Here is a 21,986-nt window from a genome sequence, read left to right as displayed (position 1 = left end):
AAAGCGCACAAAGCCACGCAAGACACAGCCTTTTCCCCTGGAGAGCTTCGATTCCGCTTCGATTCGAGAATTCTGTTGTTGTTGCTGTTACAGCGATGATTCCTCAACGGGAGGTCTGGAAACTATTTCCTACGCAGACTTCCAGCAGTTCTGTGATCTCGCTGTGGTGTACTGCTAGAGACTGACATAAATTAGGTGACAAAATGATTCGATCCTGACGTCTAGATTTTGGGCATGAGAATAAAATACCCGTTTCTAGAAAGTCTTACAGAGAGTGCAGCAAAGGGCTTAAAAAAAAATAAAATCCAAACCCCAGTGGCTGAAAGCCAAAGCCAGACAAATGTAGAGTAGAAATGAGGCATAGATTTAAAAATCTGTGTGTTTATAACTAACCTTTGAAACAACATAGCTGGTGAAGTTCTGGCTTCTCTGTCTTTGCATCGAGGCTGGATGGTTTACATTTTAGCTGAAGACATAAAGGCTGTCAGTGCGGAGAGATGCTTCCTGAATCTGTGACCTGTCTTATACCAGATGTCTGGCTTGAATAATCTTTTGGTTCCTTCTGGCATTGTACTCTACAAACAGATGATTATTTTTTTTTTTTGTCTTCCTCGCCTCTTACCTCACTGGGGCTGTATGAGCGGTTTTGTGCTTCTCTCTTTGGTTACTGACAGACCTCCTCGCTGTCTCACTGCTCTGCTGCAAGGCTCTTGAGTCAGTGCTCAACTTTATTCCTTTCACTGCAAAAAATTGTGTTTGGCCTGAAGCAATACCTTCATGAACCCGTTCCTGCAGCACCTTTCATGAGGAGCTTTGGGGAAGCACTTACTGATGCTAACTCTTGAAAAAGTAGGCTGCTTTTATAGGAGACAACTGTATTTAAGGGTAACATTTACAGAAAGTGGTTTTTACATAGAGTTTTCTTGTCATTTCTCAGATTGTTGTCCTGTTTGGATCCTGACCCTCAGCTTCAAACCTCAGACTGCCTTTTCTCCCTTTGGCTTTGTTAGGTCCTACTTATATTTGTAGAAGCACGTCACCAGAGGAGAACTAATGTCACAGAGCCATATAGTAGTGGTAAGTGCTGAGGGGAGCACAGGAAGGGGGAGAGAGGTCACGTAACGGAACTCCTGTGTCCCCACACATGGCCGTAGTTTTCAGCTGGGGCCATTTTAGAGAAGCGACATTTGAAGCCATCTTCCCTTTTCAAGATGTGCGTGGAAAACGCAAGGTCCATCTCTAGCCTTTTGGAGGGGCAGGGGGCTGGGCAAGTGCACCCCTTAACCTCAGAATGGAGAGAGAAAACTTTTTGTGTTCTCCGTCTGCCACGAGTTTACCTGACATACTGCAGGAAAACAGCATACCCTGCGTTAGGGACAAAGGCTTCCTGCTGCATAAATTCCCGGGGTGGTGTGGGCCTTTGGCTGAGGGAACCCAACACTGACACAGAAGAGCTTATGTTAAATATAGGATTTTTTTTTCCATACAGATCAAACCAAATGAAATATTTAATTTCTCCATATTCATGTAGAGTCAGGTGTGTGTTACCTATGGTTTAAAGTGACTGTACCGTAATTTTGCTTTTACTGACAGGTAACCAGGACGCGTGTGCTGTTAGTGGAAGCATTGTACACATATTGCCTTTGCCTTTTGGGAGCGACTGTAAGGCTCTCTGGTCCATAGAGCGGCTGAAAAATCTGTCTGAATCACATCTCTAGCGCTTTTGCTAGGTGCAAAAGTTTTTGAATTTGGATCCCACGACGTTTCTTCAGTTGCTGTGTTTGCTTCTGAGCTGTTTATTGCTAAACCATTCTGAATGATTGGTAAAGGTAGGTGTGTTTTGTGCTTCAAGTGTGTTAGCTTTTACGGTAAGAAATTAACATTTGGGAATTATAAAAAATTAATGTAGATAAACTTAGCATTTTTAAATGATATATTTTTCAGAGTATGCACCATCACCTGCAATAATGGGCGGATGCAATTCAGTTATAGTGGAAAATGGAAAAAATTTCCTAGCATATCATAAGGATACTGGGAGGAGTACAGTGCAGAGGTCATAGGCCAGCCCTGCACAAGCCAAGGTTAAATCACTGAAGTCTACTGGCTATGCTGTCTTTTGAAGAATTACATGGGGTCTGTGCTTGTGTGGTTGTCTATGCTATGCTCCTTGACCAAATGGGCCTCTTTTCCCTCCCCTGCCTGCTCTTCCTTATGTGACTCTAAGAATTCTCTAGTCACTTTTTTTCTAACAAACTGCCTGATAGTTCAACATCGTAGGGCACTGCCGTTGTTTTCTTTGCTTTGTATTTTTAGCAGCTTTTGGTTTCATGTACTAAAGACCTTATCTGTGTTCAAAGGCTTAGGAACTCATTTGTGGTGGAAAGAACAGTGGTTCTATGCATCCTATGGACCAAATGTCTATAATACAGTTTCTTTCAATTCCAGGAAACAGGATTTGAGCGATCTAATTTCCTCTGGCCACAAGAAGCTTTGTCAGAACCTTGTTGAGGAATCTGTTGGTTATGGAATACCCTGTGATGTGCTTCCTTCCCAGGTTATAGTTGCACAAACCTCTTTGCCCAGCGAGAAGCCCTGGAATCTTGGAGAGCAGGCCCAGGAACACCAATGGGATGTCCCAGAGCCAAAAGTGGATAAGTTTTGTTACTTTTATGTTCCAAACAAACCAAATCCAAGAACAACCCAAACGTCAGGTAAAGCACCATTATCTCCTTGCTTGTTGTTCAGCAGCAGCCATCGACGCGTGCCAGTTTTTGCAAAAAGTATTTTCCTGTATCGCCCTCAGCAGAGCTCATTATTAGGGAGCTGTTTTTCTTCTACAATTTTGTTTTACTGTGTTTCCTCTTTAGAAAGTGAGGTAAAAATAATTTTTTTTTTAATCAAAAAATAGCTGGATGAGAAGGTTAGTCCTATTTTGTGGTTTTGCGCATGACTCCAAGATGCTTTGTTTTATTTGTTGGCAGTTTTCTAGCACTCTTCCTGTTTTATGATTAAGTGAATAATGTTACACCTGGAAATTTTCAAGAATATTATAACCATTATTTCTAGGATACAGGGTAGTCTTTTCATCTTGTAGTGGGTTTGCGTGGCAAGGTTTTGGTAGTCCGGGGCTACAGGGGTGGCTTCTGTGAGAAGATGCCAGAAGATTCCCCCATGTCCGAAAGAGCTGATGCCAGCTGGCTCCAAGATGGAACCACTGCTGGCCAGAGCCGAGCCCATCAGTGATGGTGGTAGCGGCTCTGGGGTAACGTATTTAAGAAGGGGGGGAAAAATGTGGTGGAACAGCAGCAGAGGGATGAGAGTATGTGAGAGGAAGAACTCTGCAGACACCAAGGTCAGTGAAGAAGGAGGGAGAGGAGCAGAGATTCCCCTGCAGCCCATGGTGAAGAGCAGGGTGAGGCAGGCTGTACCCTGCGGCCCATGGAGGTTAACAGTGGAGCAGATACCCATCTGCAGCCTGTGGAGGACCCCACACCAGAGCAGGTGGATGCCCAAAGGAGGCTGTGACCCCGTGGGAAGCCTGCGCTGGAACAGGCTCCTGGCCCCATGGAGAGAGGAGCCCATGCTGGAGCAGGTTTGCTGGTAGGACTTGTGACCCCGTGGGGGGACCCACACTGGAGCAGCCTGTTCCTGGAGGACTGCACCCCACAGAAGGGACCTACAGCTGGAGCTGTGAAGAACTGCAGCCTGTGGGAAGGACCCGCGCTGGAGGAGTTAGTCTTCTGTGGGAGGGACCCCACACTGGAGCAGGGGAACAGTGTGAGGAGGAAGGAGTGGCAGAGACAACGTGTGATGAACTGACCACGACCCCCGTCCCCCATTGCCCCTGCATGGCTCCATGGGGAGGAGGTAGAGAAAATCAGGAGTAAATTCAGCCTGGGAAGAATGGGGAAGTGGGGGGAAAGTGTTTTTAAGATTTGGTTTTATTGTCTCATTACCCTACTCCGATTTGATTGGCAATAAATTAAATTAATTTCCCCGAGTCAGGTCTGGTTTGTCCGTGTCGGTAATTGCTGAGTGATCTCCCTGTCCTTATCTCAACCCATGAGCCTTTCATTATATTTTCTCCCTCCTGTCCAGCTGAGGAGGGGGAGTGATAGAGCAGCTTTGGTGGCCATCTGGTGTCCAGTCAGCGTCAACCCACCACGGTCTTTTTTAGCACCCAGTGTGGCACCCAGACAATGGGACTAATTTCCAGAATAACCTCATGAACTCCTGGACAAAGAAATACAGTGTTGAGTGGGTGTATCACACCCGCTGTCACCCACAAGCCTCTGGAAAGACTGAGAGGCACAATGGACTGTTAAAGCCTATATTGGCAACGGGGCATGGAAGCACTGGGATATAAATTTAGCAGAAGCCACTTGGCTGGTTAACAACAGAGGATCTGCTAACTGTCCTGGTCCTGCCCAGACAAAACCTCTACATACAGTGGGAGGAGGTAAGGTCCCTGTAGTGCACATCGGGAAGGGGCTGGGGAAGGCGATGTGGATTGCGCCTCCTGTAGAAAAAGGCAAACTCATTCGTGGGATTGTCTTCACTCAAGTACCTGGGTGTACTTGGTGGGTAATGTGGAAGGATGGAGAGACCTGGTGTGTGCCTCTAGGAAATTTAACCCTGGGGGGAAAATAAGTTGTGGTGTGAGTTGTATGTTGTAGGAAGTAATGTAGCAGGAATGACCTGAACCGATGAAGAGTGTGTTTCACAAGGAACTGGACAAATGCAATGATGACCCAAACCAAGATGGTGTTGGTGCCCAACAGTTGAACTTGCTGCTTCTCCTGTCCTGAGCACCCATGTTGACAGCTGGGGCCTAAGTCCTAGCCTGTTCTTATGAACATTTGGGGGAGCAAAGGAAACCCATGGAATGGGAGAATAATACCTATCTGTTAAAGGACAGGAGATAGGAGTTAATGAGAACATATAAATCTGTATGTTGGGTAGAATGATGGTTTAAGTATGTAGAATAAGTTATAAGTGTTGGTAAGAATGGATTTCAGTAATTAGAATTAAATACAATGGGATGGCCAGAAGATATCTATATATATATGTATTATGTGGGACCTGAGCATGGCACAACTGGTATGGAATAGGAGTAAGGGGTGAGATGGTATTGGGTCTGGCTGAGGTGGAGTTAATTTTCCACATAGCAGCCCTCATAGTGCTGTGCTTTCTATCAGTAGCTAGAAAGGTGTTGATAACACACCAGTGTTTTGGCTGCTGCTGAGCAGTGCTCCCACAACATCAAGGCTGTCTCTCCAACATTCCTCCCTGCATCCCAAAGGCCAGTAGACTGGGGGTGAGCAAGATCTTGGGAGGGAACACAGCCAGGACAGCTGACCCAAACCGACCAAAGGGAGATTGCATATCATATGATGTCTGCTTAGAAATAAAAGCTAAAAGAAATGTGGTGGTGGTGGTGGTGAGGCATTTGTTATTATGACATTTGTCTTCCAGAGCAACTTCTATGCCTACTGAAGCCTTTCTTCCCGGGAGGTGGCTGGACGTCTCCTGCTGATGGGAAGTAGAGAATGAATCTTTTATGTTCCTTTGCTTCCGCTAATGGCCTTTGCTTTTGCTTTATTAAACTGCTTTTATCTTGACCCACAAGTTCTTTCCCATCTTATTTTCTCCACCCCCAATCCTGCTGAGGAGGGGAGTGATAGAGCGGCTTGGTGGGCACTGAGCATCCAGTCAAGCCCAATGCACCACACATCTGTATTTTTTGGATGTCCTCAGGCAAGTCACATTTACACTGCTGAGTAGACTTTTGACTTGGTATTTTGGAGTTGTATTGTGTCTTGTCATGAGCTGGACAAACTGTGTTGTAGTTGCTGCCTCGTGCCATTGAAAAATGCCCTAAAAGAGTGTGATCGAAATGACGCTTTCATCATTTCATGTTTAACCAACCTTGTTGCTATGGCTTTCTTGGTTTTCTTTGGTTCACATACAAAGTGAAATGTGGCAGATGAATCATAAAGCTCACCTTGTCCACAAAGTGTTTGAAAGATGAAAGGAAGCATATGTGTATGTTTGTGGATGACAGCAGAGGTGCAACTGCATGAGAGGGACTGGTATTTGCTGTGCTTGAAATGTTTCTTGGTTTGTTTTATGGGCACATTGATTATGTGCATCAGCATTCTTTAGTGCTTTAAATACATAAATATATTTTAATGAATTTTAGTATTTAGGCTTAGAAAACAAAGCCTGTCTATATCTATATTGAAATAAAGTTCTGAGAAAATATGTGATGAGTTTACCAGGAAAAAATTCCTGAAGAAAGTCCAAGGAGTTAGTCTGACAGCTCAGCATGGATCTTTATTGGCTTGAAGAAAGAAGATGACTTCTTACTAGAGACTTAAGTGCAGAACTTGGATAAAACAGAAGTGATTGTGATGAGAGCTCTGAGTCAACTTTGGTTGATGTCCTAGGTGCTGAACATCTTTAATGCCAATGTACCTCTCCAGATTGTTTCATATTCTTAATAATAGAACTGCTACCTCGTTGTATTTCTGTTTCACACAGCTATCTGAAGATCTGGGTGAACTTGAAGATCAGCACCTCTCTTTTTATGTGTTTGATCTAGGTCGTGTATGGCAATCCTGTAAATACTGGGGAACTGCAAGGTTGAACGTTGTAGGACAGAGCCTTAGCTGGCATAGCTAGGTTCTCTCAAGCCAATTGATACTTATTATACCAGCTGCACTTGAGTGCAGTAACTCTTTTGTAATGGAATCACAGCATGCTGGTTTCCCATTTCAGTTAATAACTTCTGAAAATAATGTAAGTGCTTTTTGCTGATTAGGCATACCTGACTGCTTGGAAAAAAAATGTGTGCACAATACATGGCAAATCAGCTTCCCTTTCTGTGCTGCATATTCAAGAGCACAATAAAATATCAATTGGAAAACAAATGAGATAAGAATTGGGGTGATGCTGGCTAACTCTGGAGGAGGCATTGTGTTGAGCTGGGGGATGCTGCTGTTGTGCTCATTCTGACCAACCAGCCTGGAGCAGATGCCCTGTCGTGTCCCCATCCAAATCTGTTTGCAGTCCTAATTTCAGATCTGTTCTTTCTCCCTCTGCAGGCCTTTTATTTTATGCAGGCAAATAAAGTGAGAGCCGCAGTCTTCCCTTTGTGCATTTGGTTCTTGAAGGAGAGATTGTTCATGAAGGGCAGGCATGTAAGAGGGTGTAAGAGGTTTCTGTTGAAATTATTTCGTAACATATTGTGCGAGAGACCTTGAGCAACGTAAACATACTGTACTATGTGTTCTTTCAGCAGCTGCTCTAATGCGCTATTTCTCAAACCCTGTAGGTGAAACATGGAGAGCTCTTTGCCTTATGGGTACCTCTAGCAGTGCTGTTATGATATTGTAATATTTACTGGGTCTGCTGAAGCCACCCCTTTTGGGGTCACAATTATATGAGGCTCTCATCTCTTCTGGAAGGTAAAGAATATATGTTTTAACTTCTAAAAGTTTGTAGACTTTGCATTTATGGAGAAAAACTTAAAATCCTGGTAAAGCCTAGGGGCCGACAAGTCCAAGGATAAATAAAACCAACTCATTATTATTTTTTTTTCTTGGCATCCTTAAGACAAAGTGCCAGATACTAGATTAACAAGCCAGTTTATGTCTGTGTTTAAGGATTCTTTTTTGACTTGTTCTGAGGGGTGTCAGTCCTCTGTCATGGTTGCATATTCCTAGAGCGAAAATTACTCCTTTTTTTTCAAAATTCCTTTGTATAGGGGCTAACTGGACAGAATGTTGGACGAGACTTGGAAGACCATGTTCCTGGTTCCTTTCCTGGCCCACCAGGACAACATATCTTTGTGCCTCATTCATTCATACATAAAATTGGAATAGTCATACTGCCTTTGCTAAGCATTGGACTTTGCTAATAAATTATCTCTGGGAAAGCTAAGTGTGGTTAAAATTCTTCATGTTTGATGTTTACCCATTTATGATTATAAAATGGGTTGTACCCAAGTAATGTACACTTAGCATTTTACCTTTGTAACCTCTAAATATAAACTTGGGTTTGCTTCAAAATGAGCACTGAAAAAAATCTGTTTCTGATTATTTTTTTTCTGTATGAGTTAATTACCATGACTACTTTAGAAACAAGTCTTTACCAGATCTGTTCTTCAGTATTGTCTGAGGTCCTCCAGGGTTCCTTTACGCAGGTAAGGAGATACCCAGTTCTTCCCACACACTGCAGGTACTATGACTAGTTCCAACTCACTTCAGTGTTTACAGACGGGGACCAAGGTCATTAAACTTCAAAGAATGTGAACTCCCTAGTAATGTGCAATGGAGGCTCTGCTGCAACCTGTGTTACCTCTGTCTCACTCTTCCACAACTGGATTAAGTGATTGCTGCTTCATCCTATTTCTTTATAACGCTTTTTGCTGCTGCCATCATCTTACATGGAGAGCTGAGGCACGGAGAGCTGGGGTGATGTAGGAAGGGCGGTGGGCTGTTCTGTGTATACAGAGCGATTGCCCCTGTTCAGCCTTATTGACTGAACTATCAGACTACCCCTTTAATGCACCCACTTTAATACACTAAAAATTTTTATAGCAGACATAACTGTAGCAGCAAATTTCTTTTAGTGTGCCTGTGTGCTCATGGCTATTCCTTAATAGCTGAGAAGTTTACTACAAAACACGTGTAGCTGTAGTGAGGTTCCTGCATTGATTTGTGGATTGCTTCTCTGACTTGTTCTTGTCTTTTTAAGGGTCGGAGAGCCCCGCGTTTGGTACCAGGGTGATTTGGGAACTCCCTCTGCTGGATTTATCGAGGTATGGGGTCCGACTGGGCACGGGGTCGTTGCACACCTTTCTGACCGCAGCAGTTCTGCTTCTGATCTGTAACGGTGCAAGCGCAAGGGGAATGGGGCCAGGTCGGCATTTGACTGAAAAGGTGTCATGCTGAACTGTAGCACACTTGGTAACAGCAAGCAACTGGAGTCTGCCACTGATGGTGTTTGTGACAGCTGCTGGCAGTATCAAAGGGAAATAACTGTGGTCTACAGCCAAGCTGACCTCTCAGGACTCCACAGGGATACCAGAAACAAAAGGGCACCTGTTTGTTGTTTTAAATTGTGAAGAGTTGGTGACTTGGTTCCGCAGATTGAAAGCATGGAAGAGATAGTGGCAATTATTAGTCACTTCACTAGTTTATGAACCAGTTCTGAACAGAAAGGCTGTATAAAATTACTCTGTAATTAGCTTTGTGGAGTTGGAGTGGAGTAAATTATCAAAAGGGAACAACTAAGTGGCTAAGACCTGAGCTGAGCAAACCCCTCATCCGCATGTTGGAAACTAATTGTGAATGATGGCACAAATGCAGCCTGGATCTGGGCAAAGGGTTCGATAGCTGAAGCCAAGTAACCTTATCCAAGTGGAAGGTAAGTGTGAGGCAGAGGGCTCAGTTCTGTTCTCCTCTCCGCTCCTAGAAAATCTGCATCTGGATTTAGTCCATCTTTATCCCACAACATGTAAGGATATTTAACTTGCTGTGTTTGATACCAGTGGTATCAAATCAAATAGTAAAACAATGGTGTAGTTAGAACTGCTATAGATTGGAAGTCAATGAGCTTAAGCACCTGCTTGATTGCTCTGCGGGAATGGGATTTTAGCTGTTGCTTTCAACAGTGGTGTCATCATATTTCAGCAGCAACCTGTAACTGCCTGGATTTAAGATTAATCTCTCATCATTATAACTATTCAGTTTCATAACAGTAGAACCTAAAAAGAGTTTTGATGATTGGGGGGAGCTTGGAAGGGGTAAAGGGAGAGGGAGAAGGGTGGGATGACCAGGAAGACTCTTCTATACAAAGAGATTGTTCCCTCTTTGTGGTCATGTATGCTGTGGAAGAGGTTTAGAGGGATTTCTTTTTTTTAAAGGAGCTATTTTCTCATAGTGTTTTAATAAGAAATGACCGTACACCGCAGTTAAAAACAGTGTGTGCAGTTAGAAGGGTGTAGTTTTCCTCATCTCTGTCCCCACATGCATATCCAACATGGTTGGACATGCTTATCAATTTCTTGCAAGCATCCCACTCACACTGCTGTGATGAAGCTGCAGGTTTCTTTCTGTCAGGATTGCCTTGGTTTTACCAGCCTGTGGCATCGCTCTGTGTCTGTTCCTCAGGTGGGCTCTGCAGCATCTGCTGGCTTTGAAGAGAGCTGTGCAGTGTGGATGTGAGGTGACACCTTTCTCAAGGCAAAAAGAACCCGGCCCTTTTAATTTTCGGGGGACCTATGAGCTGTATAAAAACATTGTAAACTCCTAGCCTGAACTTGGTCAGCGGTAATGATAACATCGAGCTGCGTATCTGTTCCTCCTCTTTGGAGCGGAGAATTTAAGGAAGGTGAACTCTTTGCTCCCTCTTGTGGTAGCTGTAGAAATGTGAAAAAAAGTTTGGCAAAAACCCGTCCGTAACTCTGAGGGAAGCTGAGCGTCTGCTTTCCTTAGTATCTTGTGACAGAGTTAAATGAGAGTTTTGACATTACCTCAGATGGCATGAAAGTAAAAGGTTTTCTGAGATCAGAACACCGCCCTGAAGCAAATAGCTTTTTAAAGCAAGGCTAAATGCTATACTGTATTGTAGCTTTCAAACAGCCAGGAGGCGCACAATGGTGAAATACCATTACACATATGCTCTGTAGATCGATTTTATTTTATTTTTTTTTTTTTACATATGCTCATGAAAGAACAGGTTAGGGCAATTTGCCTAATACTGGTTAAAATTTTTATGCCACCTCCTGTAGATCTTCATGCCATTTGGTGTATTTTTTCCTTTATATGTTCTCAAGTCTTCTTCAGGTTTATAATCCAATCGCACAAAATGCATTCATTTTGTGTCCTGTTAGCTTTCTTGGCCTTAGAGCGTACAAAACATTTAGGTAGAAGTTTGAAGATCCTTATCCCATTGGTGGAAATTCTGTGCATTATTACTCTAGAAATGAGAAAAGGAATAGCAATAGACAACAGGACCCCAGATTACTGCAGGTTTCTGTATGCTGTGTAAAGAAGTTGTGTTTTCCTGGACTTCATAATACCATTTTTGATAATGCTTTTATTGCTGGAAATGTTTATGCACCTATAGAAAAATTGACTGTTATTTTTTTCTTTATGGTGGAGCACTATGCAATGCTACGTGTGGGGCCAGGAGCCGGGTTTGAAGGGGACTCCACCGGCAGTGCATAGTAAGCTTCATATCTTTGCAATGGGCTGCAGCATTATTGTATGTGTGCATACATGTGGGAGTGTCTGGAGCCTCCAGGACCCCCAGGCGCTCTGCAGTAATGAACTGGTGCAAAGCCTAATTGAAGTTACTGAGAGGCAAGTGAGGAACGTCAGACAGGTGAGCAGTTATGTAGTGGTTACAGCTGATGAGTTGCGTCACACAGTTATAACAAAAGAGAGACAGGTCTAGCTCATTGATACTGAATTGACCACAATAGAATTACTGCCTTTTTGGCCCAGTAATAGTTTGTGTTAAGCAATGATGGTATCACAGCCTAATTTTTTTCACCTAATGAAAAAAGTCTGCAGTTGTGTTTGGTAGGGGAAGACCCTCTTTGAATTGCCTTAATGTCAGCTGCTGCCTTTGCAGTGTTCAAATGGGCGGTCAAGGTTGTGAAAACATGTTTTAAGCACAACAGCTGCCTGTTGGGGAAGTGTTTTGGCCAGATGGACCTGCCTGGCAGCAGTGGACTGTTTTCCTTGAGCCTTCTGTGTTCCAAACATCCTATGGAGTGTTTTAAGGGAGGCATGTTGTTTTGCCTGATGCTAGAAGAGGGAAGCCACCTTTTACTGCTGCCTAAACAGTAGTATTGCAGTCTATTAACATCCTGCAGGTTATATCATGACTTGCCCTCTCTGTTGGCCATAATTGAATCCATTCAATGTCTGCAATCTCCAGTATCACCGTCTTGTGGACAATATGAACCATTGGTGTTGGCTAGAGGTATCATGAGGTATCTCTTGGCAGTTCTAATCAAAATTGCTTTGTATTTCCCTTTGCTGTGGTTCAAAGAATTTGAGTTTGCTGCAGAATGAGTACGTAGGTATCTGTAGTTTTACTGCTGGCATAGAAAAAAAATCCAAGGAAATCAAGAGTTGCTTTATCTGGATTAGCAGCTGGGCTTTAGGCCTAAAGCGCTCTAAGCAATGCAAGCATTGAGTGAGCCACCAGGACTTTTATTTTCAGGGAGTGTAAGTTGTTGTAAATGTGGAGTATCCTGAACTGAAATACCTTCATGTTACGTGTCAGTCAAACATGTTATCCAGGGTGCACTTAAGTGGGTAGGTGTTTCCTCTTGACTTTTTTCTGAAGTGTTGCTGTCATGTTGCTGGGGATCTGCAGAGATACAAAGATAAATATTTAGTGGTGTAAAGTTTTGCTTAATCATGGGACGTGTCTCAAAACATGTACAAAAGATATACTGGAGTATTGATTGCTCAGGTAGCCCTCTTAAGCCCTTTTCCTGCATGATCAATAGAGGATGATGCTCACGCTGAGAAGTGGGCTACATGCAGAAGTGGTGGATGAAAGATATCACAGGGAATTGGAGTGACAAAACACAATGAAAAATGTTCTGCTTAATTAAAAAAAAACACACCACCCATGAACCAACTTAAATAGCTGTCTGTGAAAAACCTGTCTCATGGGCGCTGGAGGTGCGAGCTGCTTTTGGCCCTTGTGGTGCAGTTGTTCCAGCAGTGGTCCATGTTGGAATGTGCTAACTAGAAGTTGAAGCATATGGGACAAATCTGTTTCTCTTCATCCTTAAATGGCCTCAGTGCTGCTAGCTCCAGGCATTTATACCTCAGGAGAAGGGTGCCAAATGGTTACCAGAGTGGCCCGGAAGACCCTGAGATGACAATGAATAAGTGATAGCATGACTTTCTTTTTGTATGCTTTCTGACTTGGAGCTGTTTAGGATACATGTATGTGCAGTGCCCTCAGTAACTGCAGGGTTTTGTCTCTTTTCCCTCTTTAAAATGAAAACCCGAGATTCTGATGGGATCGTGTGAGTCTAGTAATTGGGTCTTTAAAACGGACCTATGAAACAGTGCAGCACTTGTGGTGAGTTATGAGAGGGCAGACAATGCTTTTATAAAATGGCTCTGTCTTGAGTTGTTCTGCCTGTTTGCTCGACAACCCTTATATGACCTGCTCTCCTTCCTAGTATGGACAATAACATGATTTTTGTCCCCAAAGTAGCCCTGTAAAAGGGGAGGGTCTTGTAGTTATAAAGAAGTGAAGCTGAGATCTATTTTTACATTAACCTGCAACATAAATATCTTTTATCCTGTGAGGCTGTTTCACAGTCCTCATTAATGGACTAAACTTGCTAGTTTGTCTCTTTATCATGTTGATAGACCTGTTAAATGAAACCCTGAGAGATCAGACTATTTAGTCCTGTGGCCAGTGGCAGCTTTTCACAGGAGTGATTTCTAGCTGGCTTGTATGTGCCAAATGTCCAGGCAGCTTGTGCTTATCAGCATCCGTTATACTTTTTGTTGACTTGAACCATTAATAACCTGTCAGATTAGGTAATTAGGCTGTCTCTAGTAGCCAGGGGAAATTGTTTTTCCCTAACTGATGGTATGGGTTGTGCAGTTGTGCAGATAAGCACTTGGTCAAATGGCAGTTCAGGCGATTTTTAACTGGCCTTGCTGATGAACGCAGAAGTAGTGCTGAGACACGAGGGGCAGATAACAGCAGAGGCAGGCACTAAGAAAAATAACCTGCCCCTTTCAGAACTCTCTCCAAATAAGACACCGATTATTGTTCTCATTCTGCAAATCTGCTGTGTTTAGGAGCAACCCTGTTAATTTCAATGGTGTGATGGTTTTATAAACATTGCTCCATTCTTCTGAATTAAGACTCACCCCAGACCTGGGGGAATTAAAGGAAATCTTTCTAGGAGGTAATTTTACCTCTGTGAGCAAAGCTAGCTACTGCTAGTACCTGCTGCTTCTCTGAGATTCTCTTTGTGCAGTGACCTTCTCTCTTTGGCACTGCTGGAGTCTGTTATGCCCAGGAAATGCTTCAGAAGTTAGTAGATGCAGGAAAGGTCTGCTTATTCCGTTGAAGCTGGGATCCCAATTCTTTGGTGAACGATGCTTAACTATTTCTAGAAGCCATCCGTCTTCAGTGTGAAAAGGCTGAGTGTTGTGGCAGCATCCATCAAACAGATGTGTCACTTCAGTTATGTGAAGACTTTCTGTCAAAATAGTCAAGAAAATGAATTTTCCTGAAACGCCATTTGGGTTCTCCATGATTAAGGGCTTAAGTTCTCAAAGCTTACTTTCTTTATTTGAGCCAACTGATAAGATGGGTGCAAGCGTTGCAGAGGCTACTTTATTCTGCAAGATTGGTAAGGTTAACGAATTCCTGCACAGAAAGGCATTCTAAGAGAGAATCCAACTATATCCCCCCATCAAAAATACACCCACTTCTCTGAATTGGAACGATGTTTGAGAGGGGAGCATGCTAGCACACAAATAGCAATTCCCCAAACCTGATTGTACTGATGCTGACAGATTCCCACAAATGGCTGTGAGATGGTAGCAGCAACATGTGCTCAGCTGCCCAGTCCTATCGACTCACAGTGACACTGAGCAGATCAGTCATGCTTGGGTGCAGAGGAGGTCCAGGAGGTGGAGGGATGGAGTGGCAGAAAGCTGGAACAACCTCTGCACACATAAACGTTACAGTGAATGTCTTGAGAGAGGTGACTTGCTTCTGGCTGAAACCCACCCATGCATGCCCATCTTGCACCCTAGGTGGGTGGAGTGGAGAGGATCCGCTAGCCAGCCTGCCTCTACCGAGCATTGTGTCTTGAGTCCAGATGCATTACAGAAATTTGTAGCTGGGGTCTGCCACCCTTTGCCAGCTGAGTGATCACTGAGATATATGTGGTATAAACCTAACCACCCCAAAGCCAAAATACTTCCTGACAGGCCAGTCCTGCCCCAGATGTACACAACAGGAGAAAGAAATCTCCCCTCTCCAGAAAGAAGTACCTGAAAACAGAGTGTGTCTCACCAGTGGGTTTTCCTAGTTCCCTGATGCCTCCCTGGGAGATGTACACAGGGCATCAGCCAGGCCAAGGGGAGGGCTGGTCCTTGCCTTGCAGATGTTGTGTACAGACCCTAAGGGGAGCCAGGTGTTTTCTGCTCAGATGACGGCACATGTCTCTCTGTCCAGGGAACTACTGGCTTTTGCACTTTTATGCTGCCCTGGTGGGATGGCAAAGATCTCACTTTTAAATGTCACTGAAGAAATTTTGCTGAACCTCTGGCTGATAAAAATAGAAAATGTGTTTGAAATCCTTTTGATTTACTGTCTGAACTTCTTTGGTTGTGGGCTCAAATGCAAGATTAAGCATTTACTGTGGGTTCAAGGACTGGAGCCAGTTGATCTCTGGACAACAATGTGTTAGAAGCCAGCTTTATGCACCCCTCTCAGATGGATTAAGCCACTGCTTGGTTATGGAAGCAGCTGGGTTGAGCCTATTGAACTTTTAACTTAAAACAAGATGGAAATCCCTTTGCTTTGAAGTTCACCAATTGGAGTTAGGCTCCAGCAGTTCTTATATTTTATTTTAGGGATGCAGTTGAATTTTCAGTGCGGCTTTTCCTTAACATAGTTACAGGCTTTGAGCTAACCCAATTCAAATGCAGCCTGCATGCCAGCTTCTTTTGCCTTCCCTCCTGCCCCCTTGTCAGGATTAGGCATGTATGTTGTGGGTAGTGCCAGTGCCTCTCTAACTTCAGCTAAACAAGCGCAGCCACGCTGTTGTAAATCTCCTTTGTCCCCTGTGTCTGACAACGCATTAGCACTGTTCCATGGAGTGAATGGGACACCTTTCGCCTTCAGATGAGAGCTCCATGTGGACTTAAGCAGTCTTTCTCCCTTCCCCAGGCGCCACAGCCCCCCTCCCTCTCGCTTGGGCAGCTGCCCACAATTGCCTGAAGTCCTTCATTCCTCTCGGCCCTTGTCCTGCTCTGCCCAGCCATATTACACTGTGATTCTCCTGGGCTTGCTAGTAGTTGTCCTGGTCTGGAGGACTTGATTAGGTTTGTCTGGGGCAGCATTCCTGTTTCAGGGAAGCCTACTAGAGACACAACAGGTCTCTGTTACACTAGTAACACTGCCTGCAGCTGTTTGAGACCAACATTGTTTTTGAGAGGGTGAAAGTGTGTTGAAAGGGGAGCTGGACTTAGAGAATTCCATTGCATTTAATGAAAATGTTGAATATGGAGATGTTTTTGTTCATCAGTAAGGGGAGAGATCAGCTGAATGCAGCTGACTGAATCTAATATCCTGAACACAACAAACTTGGTGCAGGGTAAACCTTAAGGTGCACAAAGGCACAGACTGGCTTGGAAGCTCTTACTTCCAAGGTAATGGCCACAGATCAGCTACCTGTAGTTGTCAAACAGCCATAGAAGTGCAGAGCCATCTCAAAGCCTCCTGTAATGGGAGGAGGGGAAAAAAAGGAAGAAATATTGTTAAATGTTGTTGGCTTGAATAGGTCCTTGATGAGTCGGGTCATTTGTTGGCCTGGCGGAGAATGGGTTGCAATAAATCAGAGTCCACTTTTTTAATATCATGGGGCAACTGAAGTTCTTAATTGTTTTAACTTCCAGGCTGGGCAGCTTCTCTTCCCATAACATGAGTTGTGCTCAGAGAAACTGTGGGAGGGAGGGAGATAAGGAGGCACTGTGGAGTGAGAGGGCAAGAGTCACGCTGGCTGGAGGGGTAAAGTGGGATTCTCTGTAAAACATACTCTGTACTCACAAGTGATTGCTTTCTGTAGATCACCAATGTCATGCTATCAGTGAGCTGTAAGATCTTAAGTTAGTATCAGGGCTTTAATGCACGATGGAAGCTCATCGTGGATTTCCCCGTGAATTAGCCCAGTGCTGCTCTCAGCTTCATGGTGACAGCAGACAGGCAATGAAGACCTCAGAAAGCAGAAGGTCCCACCATTCCTTCCAATGAGCCCCATTGCTAGCTCTGGGAATCGTGGCCTGTGCAACACCCGGCTCTGTTCTTCTGTGCCTGCCAGCGCGGCCCTCGGGCTGCTCTGGCAGGGTGCCGGCTCCATGGCTGAGCTGCGGGGAGTGGGGCCAGGCTGGCTGTTGGGTCTCACCCTCCGGCCATGCCGCTGCCGCTGCATGTGACAGGTGGGACTGCGGCGTGCCAACTCCCTTTTCCTTTTGGAGCCCATGTGTTGCCAGAGCTCTTGGTGCTCCACGTGTAGGTTTGTATTTTGTCAGCATTAAAAAAAATCATCACTGCTGCTGCCCACCTGCTTTTTGTGATTGCAGGAGCTTTACTCATCTCCAAAAACTTTGTTACTGTTTTCTGCAGCATCCCGAGAAAGCAGCTGAAATTAACTTGTTTCAGACATCAAATATTAGTAGTTGCTAAGAAAAAACCCAAGAGTAAACGAACAGAGATCAAGAATGGAATGTCTCTTTCCTTCCCTATCTAGACAGCGTGTTACTTAGTCTGTATGAACACTATGTTGTATCTGGTTTCTACAGAAAGTCCAAGGACAAAAAAGGCAAAAATAACTGGTCTAGTAGGATCCAGGTGTGACCCTTACATAAAGTTTAACAGAATAGCTCTTACAGAGGTGACACCTCAGACTGAGAATGAACCCACTGGGCACCCAGACAAACAGACATGAAGGGTAGGAAATAACTTCTGAATCCCAGATGCATGTGGCTGTAGGTAGCACAGGAGGCTTTGCGTGTGTATCAAATCCATTTTCAAAAATCCCTGTGCACTCCACAACACTACTTATTTTCAAAGGTGGCCAAACAGTCAAGATCTCAGCATCCTTTTGACTTGCTGGAAGAATCCAGGACACTGAGGACACATGACCCCAGCAATTTGTGCTGATTAGTGTGAGGTAATACTTCCAGCCAGCTCTTGCTCCTCTGCAGAGGAGCTCTGTTTTGTAACTTAAACCACCACTTATACCAGCCTGTGAACATGCGACACTGGGACCTGCAGTGGCCAAAGTCTCCAATTCACAATCTGTGTGGAACTGGCTGCAACAACTGAAGAAATAACATTTCTTCCTGGTTTATACCTGACCTCTTCAGCTGCTGCAACTCAGCTTGAAAGTGCTTGTGCATCAGAGCCCTAAATTTGTATCAGAAAGAAACCTGAGGTTTTAACTTGGTGCCTCCTCATTGATGGTTAGAACAAAATGGAAATCTGTTTTATTCCTTGTCTGTGCCGCTGAGCAATTGCTCCTATCCCATGGAGAGCAGCTTCTCTGAAAGATTTCTGGAGCTGAGCTTGCCAATAGAAGGTATTTCTCTCTTCCTGTAGGCAAACCAGCAAAGTATCCCTGGAGAACAAGATGGTGGAAGAGTTGCTGTCCCCTGACAGTGTTAAATTAACACAAATTAGTGAATGGTTTCCTTTGTTTTGAATGCTTGAGGTGGGTTTGGGGACTTTGACTATTTCATTGCACTCCATGGTTTGGCGGTGCTTTACAAACCAGTGCTTGGGTGCTGGTTCCCTTGGTGGACCATCTACTCCCCTGGCTAACTATCCATCATTGTCCTCTCCTACCAACATAGCTGGGAGCTGCTGTTTTCAGTGGGGTCCTGTTTCATCCTGGATAATGAAATTGCTAATAAGTTGTGGGATAATAGTGGAAGATTGGTGATTATAAACACTTTCCATCAGTGCCAATGCCTTAAGGGAATGAAGGAAATGTCCTCCAAATGCAGTGATGGCCAGAGAAGTGACTATGAGAAAAGAGCTTGTGCCCTACCTGCAGGAAACTGGCACCAGATTATGGAGGATTGCACCTGGCTTGCTAAAATGAGCCCACTGCATAGCTAACCCTGCTGTGGAAGAGACAGCTGTTTTGTGTGCTGTCCCCTGCATCATGGGTTCAGGTTCTTCTCATCTCTGTGTTATCTTTATGATCTGTGGATGTGAGGCTGGACCAAAGTCAGGGAAAACAGAGCTAGACTGTCTGATCCAGCAGCAATCCTGCAGCACTGGTTTCAGGTCAGAACCAGACACTTTACTAGAAAGGTGCAGAGAAGTGTTTAACATATGTCCCAAGACAGAGAGAGGGTCAAGGTGCCAGGAATTATCACTACATCATCTTGTCTAGGAATTGGGATTCTCTCTGCTCTTGGGTAAAGTAAGATTCTCCTGCATGTTCATAGTCTCAGACATGTATGTAAACCTCACCAGAGCTATTTTGGCTGTTTTTTCCTGTGCCCATTTCCAGTGTGCATTGTCAGAAACTCCTCTCACCTGCTGCTCAGCCAGGTCTCTTGGGGAGCTTTGGAGGAAAAGCTACAAGAATTCTAGGGAACCTGGGATTATGACTGAAACTAGAACATAATTCCTGTGTGTTCAAGGCAAAGAAGGTACAAAAGATGGTCACTTTTTGCTGCCTCAGTTTACTTTTCCTTTAGCTCGTGTCTTGATCCTGTTGGAAGCAAGACAACAGGATCAGTCATGGCGTTTCCATGGCAAGAGGTTCAACAAGGCCAACTGCAAGGTCCTGCACCTGGGTCGGGGCAACCCTCGGTACCAACACAGGCTGGGGGATGAAGGGTTTGAGAGCAGCCCTGCAGAGAAGGACTTGGGGTACTGGTGGATGAAAAGCTGGACATGAGCCAACAACGTGTGCTCACAGACCAGAAGGCCAACCGTATCCTGCACTGCATCAAAAGCAGTGTGGCCAGCAGCAGGTTGAGGGAGGCAATTCTGCCCCTCTGCTCTGCTCTGGTGAGACCCCACCTGCAGGGCTGCTTCCAGCTCTTGAGCCCTCAGCACAACAAGGACATGGACCTGTTGGAGCAGGTCCAGAGGAGGCCACAAAAATGATCCGAGGGATGGAGCAGCTCCTCCTCTGAGGACAGGCTGAGAGAGCTGGGGTTGTTCAGCCTGGAGAAGGGAGGGCTGCGGGGAGACCTTACTGTGCTCTCTCAATACTTAAAGGGGGACTATAAGAAAGATGGGGAGAAGCTTTTTAGTAGGGCCTATAGAAATAGGACAAGGGGTAATGGTTTTGAGCTAAAAGGGTAGATTCAGACTAGATATAAGAAAGAAAAGTTTTACGATGAGGGTGGTGAAACACTGGCCCAGGTTGCCCAGAGAGGTGGTAGATGCCCCATTGCTGGAAACATTCCAGGTCAGGTTGGACGGGGCTCTGAGCAACCTAATCTAGTTGAAGATGTCCCTGCTTATTGCAGGGGGGTTGGACTAGATGACCTTTAAAGGTCCCTTCCAACCCAAACCATTCTGTGATTCTGTGGTTCCTTCCATTGCCTCATCCACAAGATGGGGCTGGAGGGGACAACTAGGACCAGAATTTGTCACTGTGCTTTTAGGGAGCTAGTTTGCTACAAAGCAACTCTTAGCACAGTTGAAACAGCAACAGGGCTCGGGGAAGATGTCAGAGACAAGAATCATTGACAGTCCAGTAGGTTACCCACGGACTCCGTTTCCTCTTGGCTTTTTACTGAGAGTTTTGTGTTGTGGCAAAAAGCACCACACTCTAATAGATGCAGCTAGGAGCATCCTGCAGCATCCGATATTGAGTGCCAGAGTATAATGAAGCATTGATCAACTCCTCTCCAGCACAACGTGCCCTTACATACTGCCATCCTGAAATTATTGATTAGCCTCGGGTCTGGCTGATCTTGTTTGAGAGCTATTTTTGTGCACAAACATCAGTTCAGAGAATCTTCTTCCTCTTTGGGAACAAGAGCTACCTCGCTTCCCTGGACACTGATTTTTTTTAGCAAAAAAGCATGCAAAGCTTTTCTGATCTTGTAGGGTATCTGAATGTGTTGAACCCCAGGATGGCCCAGCACCTCTTTGGAGCAGAATTTTAATTTCTTGTTTCCTAAAACCTTCCAAAACAACAATAACTTCAGTGGTCCTGTATTGTGTCCCAGCTGTCTCTTGTGCTTTCTTCATCCCTGAATGATCCTTTTGTATTGGAATGATTTACATTGTACATAGTGCAGTTGAAGCGTGGCTTCTTTGCTTCCTCAGCCTGCCCTAGAGTAATCTCTTTTTAGAGATTACTATACCTTCCTACACCTGCAAACTTCTGATACATATTGGAGTCAGCTTCACTTGCCCCTAGGGTAAGATGAAGATTACAGCTCTGAAATGTAATGTAAATAAACAATTTTTTGTTACTTGTGACTTTGGAATTTAGGACCTGTGGCTAATGAAGGTGTACTTTGTTTCCTTTCTCCTATCCCCCAAGCAATATGTGCAGATTTTTCTGCATTGCACTAATATGATTCCCCCTTTGTTTATTCCTGACCAGAACTTCAGCGTAGTTAAGAGACACCATGTCCAGAAAACGTTACTTGTGTTTGATATATTGGGATAGGAATTTAGAAATTGTTTCAATACTCACAGAACATGTGATTCAACAAGAGTCGTTCAGTGAAGACAACAGGCTTTGGGCTAAGCCAGAATATGTAATTATTTACATGCTGACATGGGCGCTTTGGTCTAGATTGTTTTTAGTCACTTGGAATTAGAACAACGTCCTCGTCTCTTACGAGTTTGCTACAGATGCCCCAAAATGCATCGTTCTAAGATATCACAGATTCAGGTATGTTGGTTGCTGTGTGAGGCTTGTAGTGCAATTCAATTTCTGCAAAGCTAAAAGAACATTATAAAATGTCAAGAGGAAAAATTTATCCTTGTCTTGCATGACCTCTTCCTTAGTTGTAGCATTTCAAGTGTAATTCTACGCATACCTCTGTAGCTTAGTTTTGCACTTTTCATATTTCATCAGAGACTCACACATATGCTGTTTTAGAAGCAGAGAATGAAGCATAATGGGAAGGGACTTATCTCTTAGTTTAGAGAGAGATTTATTATCCCAGTCTATTTATATTAAATTAAATTGCATTATT

At 44.3% G+C, this 21,986-nt stretch overlaps 1 protein-coding gene across 1 annotated transcript in view; it reads right to left on the bottom strand.

Moving 5' to 3' along the window:
• The window catches only part of COMMD5 (COMM domain containing 5), a 191,457-nt gene that overhangs the window by 65,344 nt on the left and 104,127 nt on the right, over window positions 1–21,986 (bottom strand). The window lies entirely within an intron of this gene.

This window comes from Phalacrocorax carbo, chromosome 11 (genome assembly GCF_963921805.1).
Source record: "Phalacrocorax carbo chromosome 11, bPhaCar2.1, whole genome shotgun sequence".
In the NCBI taxonomy this organism is placed as follows: Eukaryota; Metazoa; Chordata; class Aves; order Suliformes; family Phalacrocoracidae; genus Phalacrocorax; species Phalacrocorax carbo.
The sequence above is the reverse complement of the archived record's forward strand: the minus strand, read 5'-3'. Positions and strand labels throughout refer to the sequence as shown.